Raw genomic sequence first — 13664 nt, 5'->3', positions numbered from 1 at the left:
CTTAAGTGCAGCAACCACCGCCTTGACATAACTGAAGCTCCCTTTCACCCTTCGCTGACAACCCTTACCCTTTGCTTGAGGAAGTTGCAGTTGTTGAGAAATTTGTACAAAATTAATAACAAGCAGGGAAAGGAAATCGAGACTGGACATTGTCCAGTCCAGAGGGAGAACGTGAGAACTTCTTCGTACACCGGATTGGGCTATAAAATTTCTTGACTTTTCGTTCAGATCATAAATAAATTTGCATATATTAGAGGAGAGTTTCAAATATCAAATGCGGGCACGGCTCTTTTCCTCCATGGCGTTGAGTAATTGATGTAATTTTGCGGAAGGAATTAATTGACCGTTGGAATGGTAGGGATCTGTGTCTGTCGTCAAGAAGGGTGTGAACTGAAGCCCGACTTTGGGGTGCGGTTTGTGGAAGGTCTTTGAAGAGTGTACTATGCTGATATTCCCTACCAGTCGCGTTGCGTTACTCAATATTTGGGCAATGCAAATTATTTGTTCAGCCATTTGTTATAGCCAATTTACTGGGACTATTTATAGATAAAGTATTATTGCTATGGCAGCCTCTACAACACCCCTTGACTAAACACCTGCCGGTTAATGAGTCGCATCGATGTGGATGCTGAGTCCGATGCCCGAACGCAGACAAAACAAAAACAAAACGAGGGGGAACGTTGTGAGTTGTATAATCTCAGAGATTATAAAAGCTAGAGCAACCAAATTTGGTATCCACACTCCTAATATATCGGACCGAGACGAGTTTGTTTCAAAATTTCGCCACACCCCCTTCCGCCACCGCACAGGATGAAAATCTGGGATATTCACAAATCTCAGAGACTATTAAGGCTAGAGTAACCAAATTTGGTATCCGCACTCCTGTTAGATCTCACTTTAAAACTTCCGCCCCCACAAAGGACGAAAATCTGTTGCATCCACAATATTGAGGATACGAGAAAACTAAAAACGCAGAATCATGGATAATGATCATATCTATCAGATTGCTGAATCTGGATCAGATCAGATCATTTTTATAGCCAAAAGGAACAAATCAATTTGCACTGGCTACGCAGCCCCCAACGTCACGATCAGACTGATTTTCTGTCTCTCTCGCACGCACTCTTTGTCGTGTCGTTCCAATTAGCGGCGTCTGTCGGAGTGGCTCTCTCTCCTACTGACTTAGTATCGGGTACAACTGTAGAGTTGCGGTGTCCGCTGCAACTCACAACGTTCCCCCTCGTTTTGTTTTGGGGCTCTGCTATTTCAATCGTTCGGTGTTTTCAACTCATTATTAGCTGGCATTTATTTCTTGGCGAGGTGGAGTCTCTCCGCTGGCGGAAAACTTATTTCCGGTGGCGGGAAATATATACCCCCTGGCGGATAACTTATCTCTGCTGGCAGACAATTTATCTCCGCTGACGAACAACGATTCTCCGCTGGTAGAAAACTTAACTCCGGCGGCTGGAAATTGATATCCCCAGACGGACAATTTATCCCCGCAGACGAATTGCGTTTCTCCGCTGGCGGAAAACTTATTTCCGGTGGCGGGAAATTTATATCCCCTGCCAAAAAAATTATCTCTGCGGACGAAATACGTCTCTCCGCTGGAGGAAAACTTATTTCCGGTGGCGGGAAATCTATATCCGCTGGCGGCCAACTTATCTCCGCTGTCAGACAATTTATCTCCGCTGACGAACTACGATTCTCCGCTGGCAGAAAACTTATCTCCGCTGGCAGAACATTTACTTCCGGCGGCGAGGAATTTATATCCCCTGCGTGACATCTTATCTCTGCTAACAAAATACATCTTTCCGCTGGCGGAAAACTTATCTGCGGTGGCGGGAAATTTATATCCGCTGGCCGAAAACTTTTCTCCGCTGACAGACATCTTATCTCCGCTGCCGAACAACTTATCTCTGCTGACAAAATACGTCTCTCCGCTGGTAGAAAACTTATTTCCGGTGGCGGGAAATTTATATCCCCTGCCGGAAAACTTATCTCTGCTGACGAAATACGTCGTTACGCTGGCGGAAAACTTATCTCCGGTGACGGGAAATTTATATCCGCTGGCGGAAAACTTTACTCCGCTGACAGACATCTTATCTCCGCTGGCAGATAATTTATATCCGCTGGCGAACTACGTTTCTCCTGTGGCAGAAAACTTATCTCCAGAGGGGGAAATTTATATCCCCTGCCGGACAATTTATCCCCGCAGACGAATTACGTTTCTCCGCTGGCGGAAAACTTATTTCCGGCGGCGGAATATTTATATCCCCTGCCGGACAACTTATCTCTGCTAACGAAATACGTCTCTCCGCTGGCGGAAAACTTATTTCCGCTGGCAGACAATTTATCTCCGCTGACGAACAACGATTCTCCGCTGGTAGAAAACTTAACTCCGGCGGCGGGAAATTTATATCCCCAGACGGACAATTTATCCCCGCAGAAAAATTACGTTACTCCGCTGGCGGAAAACTTATTTCCGGTGGCGAGAAATTTATATCCGCTGGCGGAAAACTTATCTCTGCTAACGTAAGCCACCGACACGAAGATGCAGCCGAGGAAAGCAACGCCCGAAGCCAGAGTCGGGAGTTCCAAGAGAAGGGCTCATGGAAACTAGCCAGCAGCAGAGAGATCAGTTCCGTTTGAGACAAGCAGACGTAAAGTTAAGTCGGGGAATTCAACCAATCTTGTGACATAAAGAAATTAAGTACTAAAAATAAAAGCTTTTTAAAAACTAAATTTCGAGTTGCGGATATTTAACTATATATTCTTTATGGGGTCGGAAACGATTCCTTCTGGACGTTACACACATCCACTTTTACCACAAATCTAATATACCCCAATACTCATTTTGAGTATCGGGTATAAAAACATACGAGTATTCGTCACTCACTCTTGCTTTCAATCATTTCGCTGCGAGTGAAAGTTCCATTGTGGCGTCTGTCCGACTTCTTTCCACTAAATTGCTAAGCAGAAATCATTTGTGAATATTCCTCTCCCCATTGCACCACAAAAATAAAATATCTCCAACATATGAGAGAGGTGAGTGAGTGTACTGAACCCAGATGTTAAAGATCTGTGGGCCACACTTTCCCAACATTTTTACCCGGGGATCTTGCAGTATGCAGTATTTGACACATATGTAATACTCGTGTCTGGTAAAATATTTAGATACTCGAACGCCCAATCGGTTGAATGCAACTCTCAGGTTGCATCGGAATGAATGACTTTGCATTGTTGTGGGCCGCGTGAAAGTGTTGCTTAAAAATGCATTCAAATGCATTTGCAATTAATTGTCGAAAACTGTTTTTGTTTTGGGGCTCTGCTATTTCAATCTTTCGGTGTTTTCAACTCATTATTAGCTGGCATTTATTTATTGGCGAGGTGGAGTCTCTCCGCTGGCGGAAAACTTATTTCCGCTGGCAGAAAACTTATCTCTGCTAACGAAATACGTCTTGGGGAATAATAATCATGCTGGCAACGCTTCGAGCAGCGTTCTACAAAATTTAGCTAAGACCTCCATCAGCATGTTGTCTGGGTCTGTCTTTTGGGGCCTACCTCTGGGATTGCGTGCTGGGACAGGAACTACCTGGGAAAAGCCGCGGCGAGAGGAGTGGGGCTGAGTTGTTTTGGTTAGCTCACCCAATGTGGGCCTATCATTAATCTAATTCCGCTTTAGTGTCTAATTATGGGCTAGATCTGGCCTGAACGAAAGCCCCGCCGAGTACTCGCACATTAGCAGTCGGATTCGGATCTGTCGCTGGCTGAAGTTTGTTAGATCGCTTTGCTAATGAGCTGAAATTAAGGGGATCTAAGGGCAATCTAGCAAGAATACGCCAGGGGTATCTGGCAGGTAAGATATCGCCAAATTGCAGCAGTGTCGGTTACTGTGGTGGCTGTGGTGGCTGTGGTGGCTGTGGGAAAAGTCTGTCAGGCATGAAGATCGTTCAACTACGAGTAGTGTATATGCAGACACAGCCATTGGGAGCTACCTTATATGCATGTAATTATTATTCTTGAATTTGCGTGGCCAACTTTGAAGGGTTCTCCTTTTGTCTTCTCTACCATTTAATAAGAACGAGAGCAAGTGCAGCGACTGCCAGCTCAGGCACAGTTGTTTCCCAGGCCTCGTGCATGTGGGCGCTGAAGCCACTGAAGCGCAACCAGGGCAAGAACAAGTACAAGTGCCTAATAATTAAGTTAATGGAGATGGTTACGTGAGCTGTAAAGGATACGCCAGGTCTGAGAACATATTCGAACAGCGGAGCATTTGTGAACTAGCGACTCGAATCAATATTGTTTAAAATTCCCCCAAGATCTACACGATCCCCTCACGAGTCCATCTCTATCGTTTGAAGTACAGTCAGCTCTATAATCATTTCCATTAGTCTACATTTACGTTTCGCACGTTCGACTGTAACCCAAAGAGGGAGACAGCCATAGAAACATGACAAAAAGCCAAGTTTATGAAGCAATTTGGCTCAAGGTACCGAAACAATGTTTCAAGCCAAGAACAAGCTGCAAATTGTGATACGTACTACCCGGACTATACGTACTCTTAAATTCAAGTTGCAAATTGCATTTTCCACGATGATAATGATGATGGCCAAGCAACTGGAACGATGTCCACTGGACAGTGGCAAGTAGCAAGTGGCAGGTCGAGGTGGCAAGTGAAACTTGTTCGAATCCGAATTCCGGTCTAGTCGAGAGATCCCATGCGACCATTATCAGCCATTGGATGTGCCGCTGGGTGCTCCGTTTTGGCTTAACGCACACACCAAATGACCCAAAAACCACAAAACGATGACACGTTTATTCCGTTTTTCCCGTGTATCATTTGGGTCTCGATTCCAGCTGAATCTCATGTCGCCTAACTTGTCGGCCAAGGTCTCCACGGGATCGGAGACGATGACGCTAACTGCGATTCTGTTGCAGATCATAAATTCCAATCAGCAGAGATCTCAATGAGTATTCGATGCCTGCCTGGCTCTACATAGGTCCACATCATATGCATTCCGTTGATATGTCAGTCTTGTCATTAATATTATTATTATTATTATTATTATTATATTATCCCACACATCCAATAGAACTTGGTACATATGTAAATCCGATATAGAGAAAACGAGGGGGAACGTTGTGAGTTGCTGCGGACACCGCAACTCTACGGTTATACCCGATACTAAGTCAGTATGGCTCTCCTCCGGCAGACGCCGCTAATATTAAACGACACGACAAAGAGTGCGTGCGAGCGAGACAGAAAATCAGTTTGAGCGTGACGTCGGGCGCTGCGTAGCCACTGCAAATTGATTTGTTCCTATTGGCTATAAAAATGATCTGATCTGATCCAGATTCAGCAATCTGATAGATATGGTCATTATCTATGATTCTGCGTTTTTAGTTTTCTCGAATGTGCAATATTGTGGATGCAACAGATTTTCGTTCTTTGTGTGGGCGGTAGGGGGTGGGGCGAAATTTTGAGATACACGTTTTATAGTAAGATCTAACAGGAGTGCGGATACCAAATTTGGTTACTCTAGCCTTAATAGTCTCTGAGATTTTGGAATATCCCCAGATTTTCGTCCTTTGCGGGGGCGGAAGAGGGTGTGGCGAAATTTTGAAACAAACTCGTCTCGGTCCGATATATTACGAGTGTGGATACCAAATTTGGTTGCTCTAGCTTTTGTAGTCTCTGAGATCTATGCTCTATCTAATGTTTTACTCTAAGCAGAGACGCCTATGCTACGTGTGTGTTAGAGAGAGACAGGGCGAGAAAAAATGAAATTGTTTTCTTTATGCTGGCTATAATAATAATACGATCCAATTCAGATTCCGCAGTCTTAAAGATATGGTCATTCTCTACAATTCTACGTTTTTGGTTTTCTCATATCTTTAAAATTGTGGATGCCACAGATTTTCGTCCTTTGTGGGGGCGGAAGTGGGCGGGGCGAGGTTTTGAAATATTTTTGTAGCAGTGACATATCACAGAAGTCTGGATCCAAAACATCGTTGCTCTAGCTCTTATAGTCTTTGAGCACTAGGCGCTGAAGGGGACGGACAGACGGACAGACGGACAGACGGACGGACGGACGGACGGACGGACAGACAGACAGTGCTCAATCGACTCGGCTATTGATGCTGATCAAGCATATATATACTTTATGGGGTCGGAAACGATTCCTTCTGGACGTTACACACATCCACTTTTACCACAAATCTAATATACCCCAATACTCATTTTGAGTATCGGGTATAAAAAATCAAAATCCAATTTACAAAATCTCTTCTCTTCTCTCTATACACATTCTCTAATGTATTTAGAAGGCGTATCTTGCCTCGCCCCTTCTTCTGTTGGGCCCCAAGCCTGTTTATCTTGCCACGCCCCTTCTTCTGTTTTGCCCCAAGCCTGTTTATTTAGTTTCGAACGCGCCTACAAAATTGTTGCGAGATGAGCTCAGTGCCAGCCAGTGTTCGCCCCCGCAGCTTGTGGATCAATGCAAATTAATGCTCAATTGCTTAAATGGAGATGACACCTGGTTCTAACAATAGTATGTGTATACGTAGCACGTACATTTATATAAACGAGGGGGAACGTTGTGAGTTGCTGCGTACACCGCAACTCTACAGTTATACCCGATACTAAGTCAGTATGGCTCACCTGCGGCAGACGCCGCTAATATTGAACCACACGACAAAGAGTGCGTGCGAGAGAGACAGAAAATCAGTCTGAGCGTGACGTCGGGCGCTGCTAGGCCACTGCAAATTGATTTCTTGGTTTTGGCTACAAAAATGATCCGATCTGATCCAGATTCAGCAATCTGATAGATATGGTCATTATCTATGATTCTTTCACGCGGCCCACAACAATGCAAAGTCATTCATTCCGATGCAACCTGAGAGTTGCATTCAACCGATTGGGCGTTCGAGTATCTAAATATTTTACCAGACACGAGTATTACATATGTGTCAAATACTGCATACTGCAAGATCCCCGGGTAAAAATGTTGGGAAAGTGTGGCCCACAGATCTTTAACATCTGGGTTCAGTACACTCACTCACCTCTCTCATATGTTGGAGATATTTTATTTTTGTGGTGCAATGGGGAGAGGAATATTCACAAATGATTTCTGCTTAGCAATTTAGTGGAAAGAAGTCGGACAGACGCCACAATGGAACTTTCACTCGCAGCGAAATGATTGAAAGCAAGAGTGAGTGACGAATACTCGTATGTTTTTATACCCGATACTCAAAATGAGTATTGGGGTATATTAGATTTGTGGTAAAAGTGGATGTGTGTAACGTCCAGAAGGAATCGTTTCCGACCCCATAAAGAATATATAGTTAAATATCCGCAACTCGAAATTTAGTTTTTAAAAAGATTTTATTTTTAGTACTTAATTTCTTTATGTCACAAGATTGGTTGAATTCCCCGACTTAACTTTACGTCTGCTTGTCTCAAACGGAACTGATCTCTCTGCTGCTGGCTAGTTTCCATGAGCCCTTCTCTGGGAACTCCCGACTCTGGCTTCGGGCGTTGCTTTCCTCGGCTGCATCTTCGTGTCGGTGGCTTACGTTAGCAGAGATAAGTTTTCCGCCAGCGGATATAAATTTCTCGCCACCGGAAATAAGTTTTCCGCCAGCGGAGTAACGTAATTTTTCTGCGGGGATAAATTGTCCGTCTGGGGATATAAATTTCCCGCCGCCGGAGTTAAGTTTTCTACCAGCGGAGAATCGTTGTTCGTCAGCGGAGATAAATTGTCTGCCAGCGGAAATAAGTTTTCCGCCAGCGGAGAGACGTATTTCGTTAGCAGAGATAAGTTGTCCGGCAGGGGATATAAATATTCCGCCGCCGGAAATAAGTTTTCCGCCAGCGGAGAAACGTAATTCGTCTGCGGGGATAAATTGTCCGGCAGGGGATATAAATTTCCCCCTCTGGAGATAAGTTTTCTGCCACAGGAGAAACGTAGTTCGCCAGCGGATATAAATTATCTGCCAGCGGAGATAAGATGTCTGTCAGCGGAGTAAAGTTTTCCGCCAGCGGATATAAATTTCCCGTCACCGGAGATAAGTTTTCCGCCAGCGTAGAGACGTATTTCGTCAGCAGAGATAAGTTTTCCGGCAGGGGATATATATTTCCCGCCACCGGAAATAAGTTTTCTACCAGCGGAGAGACGTATTTTGTCAGCAGAGATAAGTTGTTCGGCAGCGGAGATAAGATGTCTGTCAGCGGAGAAAAGTTTTCGGCCAGCGGATATAAATTTCCCGCCACCGCAGATAAGTTTTCCGCCAGCGGAAAGATGTATTTTGTTAGCAGAGATAAGATGTCACGCAGGGGATATAAATTCCTCGCCGCCGGAAGTAAATGTTCTGCCAGCGGAGATAAGTTTTCTGCCAGCGGAGAATCGTAGTTCGTCAGCGGAGATAAATTGTCTGACAGCGGAGATAAGTTGGCCGCCAGCGGATATAGATTTCCCGCCACCGGAAATAAGTTTTCCTCCAGCGGAGAGACGTATTTCGTCCGCAGAGATAATTTTTTTGGCAGGGGATATAAATTTCCCGCCACCGGAAATAAGTTTTCCGCCAGCGGAGAAACGCAATTCGTCTGCGGGGATAAATTGTCCGTCTGGGGATATCAATTTCCAGCCGCCGGAGTTAAGTTTTCTACCAGCGGAGAATCGTTGTTCGTCAGCGGAGATAAATTGTCTGCCAGCAGAGATAAGTTGTCCGCCAGGGGGTATATATTTCCCGCCACCGGAAATAAGTTTTCCGCCAGCGGAGAGACTCCACCTCGCCAAGAAATAAATGCCAGCTAATAATGAGTTGAAAACACCGAACGATTGAAATAGCAGAGCCCCAAAACAAAACGAGGGGGAACGTTGTGAGTTGCAGCGGACACCGCAACTCTACAGTTGTACCCGATACTAAGTCAGTATGGCTCTCCTCCGGCAGACGCCGCTAATATTAAACGACACGACAAAGAGTGCGTGCGAGCGAGACAGAAAATCAGTTTGAGCGTGACGTCGGGCGCTGCGTAGCCACTGCAAATTGATTTGTTCCTATTGGCTATAAAAATGATCTGATCTGATCCAGATTCAGCAATCTGATAGATATGGTCATTATCTATGATTCTGCGTTTTTAGTTTTCTCGAATGTGCAATATAGTGGATGCAACAGATTTTCGTTCTTTGTGTGGGCGGAAGGGGGTGGGGCGAAATTTTGAGATACACGTTTTATAGTAAGATCTAACAGGAGTGCGGATACCAAATTTGGTTACTCTAGCCTTAATAGTCTCTGAGATTTTGGAATATCCCCAGATTTACGTCCTTTGCGGGGGCGGAAGAGGGTGTGGCGAAATTTTGAAACAAACTCGTCTCGGTCCGATATATTACGAGTGTGGATACCAAATTTGGTTGCTCTAGCTTTTGTAGTCTCTGAGATCTATGCTCTATCTAATGTTTTACTCTAAGCAGAGACGCCTATGCTACGTGTGTGTTAGAGAGAGACAGGGCGAGAAAAAATGAAATTGTTTTCTTGATGCTGGCTATAATAATAATACGATCCAATTCAGATTCCGCAGTCTTAAAGATATGGTCATTCTCTACAATTCTACGTTTTTGGTTTTCTCATATCTTTAAAATTGTGGATGCCACAGATTTTCGTCCTTTGTGGGGGCGGAAGTGGGCGGGGCGAGGTTTTGAAATATTTTTGTAGCAGTGACATATCACAGAAGTCTGGATCCAAAACATCGTTGCTCTAGCTCTTATAGTCTTTGAGCACTAGGCGCTGAAGGGGACGGACAGACGGACAGACGGACAGACGGACGGACGGACGGACGGACGGACAGACAGACAGTGCTCAATCGACTCGGCTATTGATGCTGATCAAGCATATATATACTTGATGGGGTCGGAAACGATTCCTTCTGGACGTTACACACATCCACTTTTACCACAAATCTAATATAACAAAATACTCATTTTGAGTATCGGGTATAAAAAATCAAAATCCAATTTACAAAATCTCTTCTCTTCTCTCTATACACATTCTCTAATGTATTTAGAAGGCGTATCTTGCCTCGCCCCTTCTTCTGTTGGGCCCCAAGCCTGTTTATCTTGCCACGCCCCTTCTTCTGTTTTGCCCCAAGCCTGTTTATTTAGTTTCGAACGCGCCTACAAAATTGTTGCGAGATGAGCTCAGTGCCAGCCAGTGTTCGCCCCCGCAGCTTGTGGATCAATGCAAATTAATGCTCAATTGCTTAAATGGAGATGACACCTGGTTCTAACAATAGTATGTGTATACGTAGCACGTACATTTATATAAACGAGGGGGAACGTTGTGAGTTGCTGCGTACACCGCAACTCTACAGTTATACCCGATACTAAGTCAGTATGGCTCACCTGCGGCAGACGCCGCTAATATTGAACCACACGACAAAGAGTGCGTGCGAGAGAGACAGAAAATCAGTCTGAGCGTGACGTCGGGCGCTGCTAGGCCACTGCAAATTGATTTCTTGGTTTTGGCTACAAAAATGATCCGATCTGATCCAGATTCAGCAATCTGATAGATATGGTCATTATCTATGATTCTGCGTTTTTAGTTTTCTCGAATGTGCAATATTGTGGATGCAACAGATTTTTGTTCTTTGTGGGGGCGGAAGGGGGTGGGGCGAAATTCTGAGATATACGTTTAATAGTGAGATTTAACAGAAGTGCGGATACCAAATTTGGTTACTCTAGCCTTAATAGTCTCTGAGATTTGTGGATGCCCCAGATTTTCGTCCTTTGCGGGGGCGGAAGGGGGTGTGGCGAAATTTGGACAAGAAACGGTCAAGGTCAGATATCACAGGAGTGTGGATACCAAATTTGGTTGCTCTGGCTCTTATAGGTTCTGAGATCCTTGAACTCATATTTTGCAATTGGCAAAGCCGACCATGAAACCTGTGTGTTAGAGAGAGACAGAGCGAGAAAGAATGAAATTGTTTTCTAGATTCTGGCTATAATAATTATACGATCTGGTTGAGATTTTACACTCTAGAACATATAGTCATCCTCTACGATTCTGCATTTTTGGTTTTATCGTATCTTTAAAAATGTGGATGCCACAGATTTTCGTCCTTTGTGGTGGCGGAAGTGGGCGGGGCAAAATTTTGAAATATTTTTGTAGCAGTGACATATCACAGATGTCTGGATCCAAAACATCGTTGCTCTAGCTCTTATAGTCTTTGAGCACTAGGCGCTGAACTAGGGACGGACGGACGGACGGACGGACAGACGGACAGACAGACAGGGCTCAATCGACTCGGCTATTGATGCTGATCAAGAATATATATACTTTATGGGGTCGGAAACGATTCCTTCTGGACGTTACACACATCCACTTTTACCACAAATCTAATATACCCCAATACTCATTTTGAGTATCGGGTATAAAAACTCGATTTAATGCTGTGACGCTTGGCTTAATGCAAATGAAGAATCGCCCTGAGAGCTCCAGCAAACTTAACACGATATTTACATCGTATGGTCTGTTCTCGCGCTCTCTCTCTCGCTGTCACTGTTAAGCTTTTCCAGAATTCTGTTAAGAAGCATTCTGTTAGCGCGTAAATCCTATGGGCCATCGGACACCCGTCAAGCAGAGGTCTCTTTAGCTCAGTGGCAGAGCACTGGTCTTGTAAACCAGGGGTCGTGAGTTCAATCCTCACAGGAGGCAATTGCCAAATTTCTTTTTATTTTCATTTAATATATATTTACGCTAATTATACCCGATACTCAAAATGAGGATTGGGGTATATTCGATTTGTGGTGAAAATGGATGTGTGTAACGTCCAGAAGGAATCGTTTCCGACCCCATAAAGTATATATTCTTGATCAGCATCAATAGCCGAGTCGATTGAGCCATGTCTGTCTGTCCGTCTGTCCGTCTGTCCGTCTGTCCGTCCGTCCGTCCGTCTGTCCGTCTGTCCGTCCCTATTAGCGACTAGTGCTCAAAGACTATAAGAGCTAGAGCAACGATGTTTTTGATCCAGACTTCTGTGATATGTCACTGCTACAAAAATATTTCAAAACTTCGCCCCGCCCACTTACGTCCCCACAAAGGACGAAAATCTGTGGCATCCACAACTTTAAAGATATGAGAAAACCAAAAACGCAGAACCGTAGAGAATGACTATATCTTTTAGACTCCAGAATCTGAATTGGATCGTATTATTATTATAGCCAGCATCAAGAAAACAATTTCATTTTTTCTCGCCCTGTTCTAACACACACGTAGCATAGGCGGCTTTGCTTAGAATAAAACATTAGCGCCTAGATCTCAGAGACTATAAAAGCTAGAGCAACCAAATTTGGTATCCACACTCCTAAGATATCCGACCGAGACGAGTTTGTTTCAAAATTTCGCCACACCCCCTTCCGCCCCTCCCCCCAAAGGACGAAAATCTGTGGCATCCACAATTTTAAAGATACGAGAAAACTAAAAACGCAGAATCATAGATAATGATCATACCTATCAGGTTGCTGAATTTGCTGATTGCTGATCAGATCAGATCATTTTTATAGCCAAAGGGAACAAATCAATTTGCATGGGCTACGCAGCGCCCGACGTCACGCTCAGACTGATTTTCTGTCTCTCTCGCACGCACTCTTTGTCGTGTCGTTTAATAGTAGCGGCGTCTGCCGGAGGAGAGCCATACTGACTAAGTATCGGGTATAAATGTAGAGTTGCGGTGTCCGCAGCAACTCACAACGTTCCCCCTCGTTTTGAATGTATTTCATGTCTCTGAGATTTGTGGATGCCCCAGATTTTCGTCCTTTGCAAATTGATTTCTTGCTTTTGGCTACAAAAATGATCCGATCTGATCCAGATTCAGTAATCTGATGGATATGGTCATTATCTATGATTCTGCGTTTTTAGTTTTCTCAAATCTGCAATATTGTGGATGCAACAGATTTTCGTCCTTTGTGGGTGCAGAAGGGGGTGGGGCGAAATTCTGAGATATACGTTTTATAGTGAGATCTAACAGAAGTGCGGATACCAAATTTGGTTACTCTAGCCTTAATAGTCTCTGAGATTTGTGGATGCCCCAGATTTTCGTCCTTTGCGGGGGCGGAAGGGGGTGTGGCGAAATTTGGACACGAAACGGTCAAGGTCCGATATCACAGGAGTGTGGATACCAAATTTGTTTGCTCTGGCTCTTATAGGTTCTGAGATCCTTGAACTCATATTTTGCAATTGACAAAACCGACCATGAAACCTGTGTGTTAGAGAGAGACAGAGCGAGAAAGAATGAAATTGTTTTCTTGATTCTGGCTATAATAATTATACGATCTGGTTGAGATTTTACACTCTAGAACATATAGTCATCCTCTACGATTCTGCGTTTTTGGTTTTATCGTATCTTTAAAAATGTGGATTCCACAGATTTTCGTCCTTTGTGGGGTCGGAAGTGGGCAAGGCGAAGTTTTGAAATATTTTTGTAGCAGTGACATATCACAGAAGTCTGGATCCAAAACATCGTTGCTCTAGCTCTTATAGTCTTTGAGCACTAGGCGCTGAAGGGGACGGACAGACGGACGGACGGACAGACGGACAGACGGACAGACAGACAGGGCTCAATCGACTTGGCTATTGATGCTGATCAAGAATATATATATAGTGAC

At 44.3% G+C, this 13664-nt stretch overlaps 1 non-coding gene across 1 annotated transcript; it reads left to right on the top strand.

The window, feature by feature from the left end:
* The first annotated feature begins 11643 nt into the window (after positions 1-11643).
* On the top strand, positions 11644-11715 carry Trnat-ugu. Its single transcript has one exon. It is a non-coding gene; the product is annotated as a tRNA-Thr (tRNA).
* Positions 11716-13664: the final 1949 nt, after the last annotated feature.

This window comes from Drosophila miranda (assembly GCF_003369915.1).
Source record: "Drosophila miranda strain MSH22 chromosome Y unlocalized genomic scaffold, D.miranda_PacBio2.1 Contig_Y2_pilon, whole genome shotgun sequence".
NCBI lineage: Eukaryota > Metazoa > Arthropoda > Insecta > Diptera > Drosophilidae > Drosophila > Drosophila miranda.
The sequence above is the reverse complement of the archived record's forward strand: the minus strand, read 5'-3'. Positions and strand labels throughout refer to the sequence as shown.